Consider the following 6,919-nt stretch of genomic DNA (forward strand, 5'->3'; position numbering starts at 1 on the left):
TGAACACACATCAATCGAGAAAACAGGAAGAAGTTGTGTGGAACTATGAAAAAAATAATCAAAATATACAAACTTAGTAGTCCATGCCGAAGATATGCAACATCAAAGATAGCGTGAGCTCAGGAGCGCCGTGGTCCCGTGGTTAGCGTGAGCAGCTGCGGAATGAGAGGTCCTTGGTTCAAATCTTCCCTCGAGTGAAAAGTTTACTTTCTTTATTTTCGCAAAGCTACGATCTGTCCGTTCGATCATTGACGTCTCTGTTCACTGTAATAAGTTTAGAGTCTGTGTTTTGCGACCGCACTGCAAAACCGTGCGATTAGTAGACGAAAGGGCGTGCCTCTCCAATGGGAACCGAAATATTTGATTGCAAGGTCATAGGTCAACCGATTCCTCCACAGGAAAACACGTCTGATATATTCTATACGACACTGGTGACGGCATGTGCGTCACATTACAGGAATATGTTGTCGACCCACCTAACTTGTACACTTGGCGAATGGGTAAAAAGATTCTTCTACCTTGTGGATGTGATAATCACTCGCAAAAAGGTGATGAAAACATAAAGAGTTTGAGAAATAAACTGCAACAAATGAAGGCAAGTTTCACAGTAGCATAGTTTTCTCTGTGCTCTGTCAAAACATATGTTTTTAACGTTTTCAAATTTTTCCGTGTGTAGACCGTCAAATCCTGCATATGTCCAAGCAAATGTGCACACGTGCTGAAAATAAAAAATTAAATTGCTTTCTCGAGGGAAGACTTGAACCAAGGACCTCTCGTTCCGTAGCTGCTCACGCTAACCACGAGACCACGGCGCTCCTGAGCTCAGGCTATCCTTGATGTTGCATATCTACCGCATGGACTACTCAGTTTGTATATTTTGCTTATTTTTTCCATAGTTCCACACAACTTCTTCCTGTTTTCTTGATTGATCTGTGGTCAGTTTTTCAAGGCCTATCCACTGTGCCAACTTATAACTAAATCTGAGGGGGGTGCGATGGGGAGGTTTCCTTGTCAGAGCCATTTGAACCATTTTTTTGTTCGGCCATCTGGCCTGGCTGAAGCGTTACAAATTATTTTAGTTCTTCTTTTACACGGCATCAAGCTTCTGTACATTCTTTCCTGTCCGGGCTTTGATCGTGTTGCCATCACAGCTCACACCTCCCCCGTCCATGTAGGGCAGTGGCAATCAATCTGGTCCCTACCTCCCACTGGTCGGCGTTACACCTTTCATGGTGGATAGCAGGCGGTACGGGTTTTAAAAACATTGTCACTAGGTTTTCAAAAAAAATTTACGAAGTATTTGGTATGCAATTATTATTATATGATTTAACTTTCTGTAACTCTGCTTCATAAATTTTATAAAGTAAAGTCACTTCTGTGCTTCATAAATCACCATTACAGTGTAACAAGTTAGCGGTTAGAAAAGTTTACTACCGACAGATATTCAAATGTGGGCGGTGGGTCACAAAGTTTGACTGCCCCTAATGTAGGGTAAAGCTAGCAGGTTTGAGCAGGTATGAAAGAAGACGCACTTTCCATTTTCATACGAGCCGGTGTGTGGCAACACCAATCTATTAGTAGCGAGATAGTAGCAGTAGATGACAGACATGCTGCAAGTACCGTAAAAACTTTGAGCGTATTCGCAAATTTTAGGAGGGAATTTTCTCACCAACTTGCTGAGATATGTGTTTGAAATTTCACGTACTGCGATGTGGCTATATTATGGGCATACAAGGAATTAACGAAAAACCGAAGCACTAGATAGATCAATGGTAATGGTGTGTCGAGTGTCTAATGCTAATCAGACATTTTTGCACCGGAAAGGCAAGGTACGTCTTCTTCACTCCCGCTTTAGGTCAGTTGACGCATGAAGGCAGTAGGAGGGAACAAGCGTACCTATTCACTTGCAGTATAGTATAGTTTGTCTGAACCACCTGTGTTGTGCTTACAGGTTAAATACATCATGCCGAATACCTACACTCGAATAACGAATCGCACCTGATGAAGGTTACGAGCTACGTTACCGAAATATCGTGCAAGGACGACGCTGATATCCTGCAGAACACCTGACAACCCAAGATGTCATTAGATCGCCGGAAAAGTCTGAAGAGTTACATCGAAAATAATCTTCTTGACAAACCCGGATTCATATGGAATGCTACTGAAACTGGACTCCAGACGAACATTGCTCGTATGAATAGCAAAGATGTTAGTTAATATATCGTCAGAGAAAGGCAAGACATTTACTGCTTCGGCTTGCTGTAATACAAAAGGCCACTTTTTACCACCTTACAGCATAATGAACGGCGTGTATAGCAAACCAGAATTTCAAAGGAGAGCACCTTCATGAACAGTTATCAGAATGAGGTCTGAGTCAGCATACATTAAGGCAGACTTGGTCGTGGATTGGCTACTAAACCACTTCCTTCCCAGAAAGCCTTCAAGGAAAAGTTATCTTGGATGACTATGCTTCGCATATGAACAATGCAAATTTGATAGAAGTAGCTTGAGATAATGGCATCAGTGCAATCAGCCTACCGAGTCATACCAGACACTATCAGCCACTAGACCGTGCCGCTTTCAAACCACTAAAGACATATTGAAAAGACGCTTACCACTAGATCATGAGGGTGAACAATGGCATCAAGACTATTTCCAGATCCCATTTTGGAGAATTATTAAATGCAGCACGGATTCGATTTGCTCACATTCAGAATGGCGTTTTAGCATTTAGATCAGTAGGTATCTCTCCACTTCATGTGGACGCAATTCCAGATTACGCTTATCATTTATCCTGCGACCAAAACGATTCGGATCATTCTTCTTCAAGCGCATCTTCCTCGTCTCATATCTCAGTTTGCACTTCTCCTCAGTCTGGAACAAGTACTTCAATGGCATCTCCTAATGTGGGTTCCTCATCTCATTTTCCTGATCCTATTTCTTCTCCACAAGCTTCAAATACATCAAGTTCCGCTAATGAGTCTTTATTCAACGTATCCTTATTTCCAATCTCTGGATCTACCACCATAGAGAATGTGCATTTAACACAACCCAAGGCTCCGAGGAATATCTCGCTTATTTACTCAGACTTAAAACTATCTTGTTCAAAGGAAACAGATTGCTGTTGATATAAAATATCCAGAATTCATTATCAGACAATCAAAGAGGGAAAAAAACAAATAACAGGCCTACTGGAAAAGACCGTCTTAAAATACAGAAAAGTGAATTTAGATTGTCAAAGAAACGCACAGGAGTCTCCAATAAGGCACAGGAAAGATTGGAATTGGAATCATTAGCAGATGACGACAACAACTAGGGAATGGTTCTTCACTCCAGTGACGAGTCAGAGGAATTAAATGAAGATGACTGTGTGTAATGTCTGGAACTTTACTCGATCTTAAGTGCGCTGGATACCATTAGTAGTGTGCAAACAGTGGTTACATGAAGACCTCAATTTACTACGTGTGTGCCCTTTGTGAAAGAAACGAAAAGAAAAACAAGCAAAAATTACAGTTTCGTACAAGAAAAGAATAATACTTCCTCTCTCGTAGTTTTTTATTTGTCTGGATACCTATCTATGAACAATTTCATTCAGATGAAATGAAACAATTTCAGAGACTTTACTGGTCTCGTACAGACATGGCTTTATGTGTATAGATTGAAGCAGCGAGTGAAAATTTGTACCAAGGCTGGTAATCGTACCCCCGTTTCCTGCTTACGAGGCAGGTGCGCTAGCTGCGAAGCCACCTTCGGTCAATGGTTCACACAACTGCACGGATTACCCTGGCACGCCTTCCGCCGCGACCCAAATTCTCACTGCCACCCCTGTCTACTTTAAATTCTCCCTTATACACGAACAGAATTGCCGTGGTTCTCCACGTTCTGGAATAGCACTTCAGGATCAACGTGAACGGGGGATCTAGCAAATCTCTGAAATTGTGTCATTTCTTCTATAAATACTTGCACCTGGGTTTCAGGCGGGAACCAGAATGGCTCTACGCATTATGGTACTTAACATCTCAGGTCATCAGTCCCCTAGACTTGGAACTACTTAAACCTTACGAACCTAAGGACATCACACACATCCATGCCCGAGGTAGGAGTCGAACCTGCGACCGTAGCAGCAGCGTGGTTCCGGACTGAAGCGCCTAGAATCGCTCGGCCACAGCGACCGGCAGCTTCGGCAATTCTTTTCGTGTGTAAGGGGGAATTAGAGTGGGGCGGCAGTGACAATTTTGATCGAGGAGGGAGGTGCGACAGGATAATCCGGGCAGTTGTGCGAACTGCTGTGCCAAGGAGGCTTAGTGGCTAAACACTCCTTCCTAGTAGACCGGACTGCTTTTGCATGAATACGCGCCAGTCTTCATGTCAGCCCAAGTTATGTTATCAGAATTTCCTCCCCTTTTTATCACTTGCGGTACTTCTTTCTTGAATTAACTTGCATCCTCCATTCCTTACCCCTTCCACGTGTACTCCAGACAAGGAATGTACACGACATATTACAAATGCGTCGAACCCTCAATCCCATTGAACACAAGTTCCCCCAGTTCATATGGCGTCGTGTGTGGAAAGTGGTGCATGCAGATTATCTCCACACCAGCGTACAGTCCGCCTGGTACATCACCGTCAATGGTAAACAGGTCAGCCAGTTTCGTTTGCACCGCCTCCGCCTCGCTGACACACCCATCTGTGTTCACTGTGGTGTGGAGGACACAGACGCTCACCGATTCTCATGTGGTCCGTCGTCTGACGTCTGGAGGCTCGCGCAGCGTATCTCGGCTTTCCTTACCCGACAGACACCTACTCAGATCAACTCCCTGACGCTTTTATTCCCGGATGTGATTCATAACCCACACAACAAAAACTATCGCTGTGCATCGGATACGCGGTCATACGGTCCGCTACCTTTTTGGCCCCGACGAGAAATCAGAACTAGGTTATTGGACGTACCTTAACGATTGACACTGTACACTTGTTTGCAACCCCAGATACAAGCAGTTCTTTTCCAGTTTTCTATCGAGCGCCTTTCATGACCCGTCTTCCAGCTGGAACATCCAAACCATGAGATGCGGATGCTTTTTTTTTTTTTTTTTTTAATCTCCATTAAAATTTCGAGAAGACACGTTTGGATCCTCCGCCAATCGAAAGGTGCTAGCGGCTCCTGGAAGTCTGGTACATAGAATAATTTAATAAATACACTCCTGGAAATTGAAATAAGAACACCGTGAATTCATTGTCCCAGGAAGGGGAAACTTTAATGACACATTCCTGGGGTCAGATACATCACATGATCACACTGACAGAACCACAGGCACATAGACACAGGCAACAGAGCATGCACAATGTCGGCACTAGTACATTGTATATCCACCTTTCGCAGCAATGCAGGCTGCTATTCTCCCATGGAGACGATCGTAGAGATGCTGGATGTAGTCCTGTGGAACGGCTTGCCATGCCATTTCCACCTGGCGCCTCAGTTGGACCAGCGTTCGTGCTGGACGTGCAGACCGCGTGAGACGACGCTTCATCCAGTCCCAAACATGCTCAATGGGGGACAGATCCGGAGATCTTGCTGGCCAGGGTAGTTGACTTACACCTTCTAGAGCACGCTGGGTGGCACGGGATACATGCGGACGTGCATTGTCCTGTTGGAACAGCAAGTTCCCTTGCCGGTCTAGGAATGGTAGAACGATGGGTTCGATGACGGTTTGGATGTACCGTGCACTATTCAGTGTCCCCTCGACGATCACCAGTGGTGTACGGCCAGTGTAGGAGATCGCTCCCCACACCATGATGCCGGGTGTTGGCCCTGTGTGCCTCGGTCGTATGCAGTCCTGATTGTGGCGCTCACCTGCACGGCGCCAAACACGCATACGACCATCATTGGCACCAAGGCAGAAGCGACTCTCATCGCTGAAGACGACACGTCTCCATTCGTCCCTCCATTCACGCCTGTCGCGATACCACTGGAGGCGGGCTGCAGGATGTTGGGGCGTGAGCGGAAGACGGCCTAACGGTGTGCGGGACCGTAGCCCAGCTTCATGGAGACGGTTGCGAATGGTCCTCGCCGATACCCCAGGAGCAACAGTGTCCCTAATTTGCTGGGAAGTGGCGGTGCGGTCCCCTACGGCACTGCGTAGGATCCTACGGTCTTGGCGTGCATCCGTGCGTCGCTGCGGTCCGGTCCCAGGTCGACGGGCACGTGCACCTTCCGCCGACCACTGGCGACAACATCGATGTACTGTGGAGACCTCACGCCCCACGTGTTGAGCAATTCGGCGGTACGTCCACCCGGCCTCCCACATGCCCACTATACGCCCTCGCTCAAAGTCCGTCAACTGCTCATACGGTTCACGTCCACGCTGTCGCGGCATGCTACCAGTGTTAAAGACTGCGATGGAGCTCCGTATGCCACGGCAAACTGGCTGACACTGACGGCGGCGGTGCACAAATGCTGCGCAGCTAGCGCCATTCGACGGCCAACACCGCGGTTCCTGGTGTGTCCGCTGTGCCGTGCGTGTGATCATTGCTTGTACAGCCCTCTCGCAGTGTCCGGAGCAAGTATGGTGGGTCTGACACACCGGTGTCAATGTGTTCTTTTTTCCATTTCCAGGAGTGTATTTTTTAAAAAAATAGAAAAAGTAAGCAGGAGACCCTGGTTCGATTCCCGGCCTAAATACAAATTTTCACAGCCACTTCAGTTATATACATACAATTCAGTTTATACGTTTGTGTCAGTTACCACACGCGTGCTAACCGACCCTTCATTGTTTCCATTGCCTTGAAGTTGTATCAAAAAAGCTTCTTCAGCCAGTTGTAAACAAGTAGGCTAGCTTTGTCATTATGATTAAATGAACCAGTTCCAAAGGACAATCATGAGACATCTCTCCTACCCGGAGTGCGTCATCTTAGTGCCCTA

Source organism: Schistocerca americana, chromosome 1 (assembly GCF_021461395.2).
Source record: "Schistocerca americana isolate TAMUIC-IGC-003095 chromosome 1, iqSchAmer2.1, whole genome shotgun sequence".
Taxonomy (NCBI): Eukaryota; Metazoa; Arthropoda; class Insecta; order Orthoptera; family Acrididae; genus Schistocerca; species Schistocerca americana.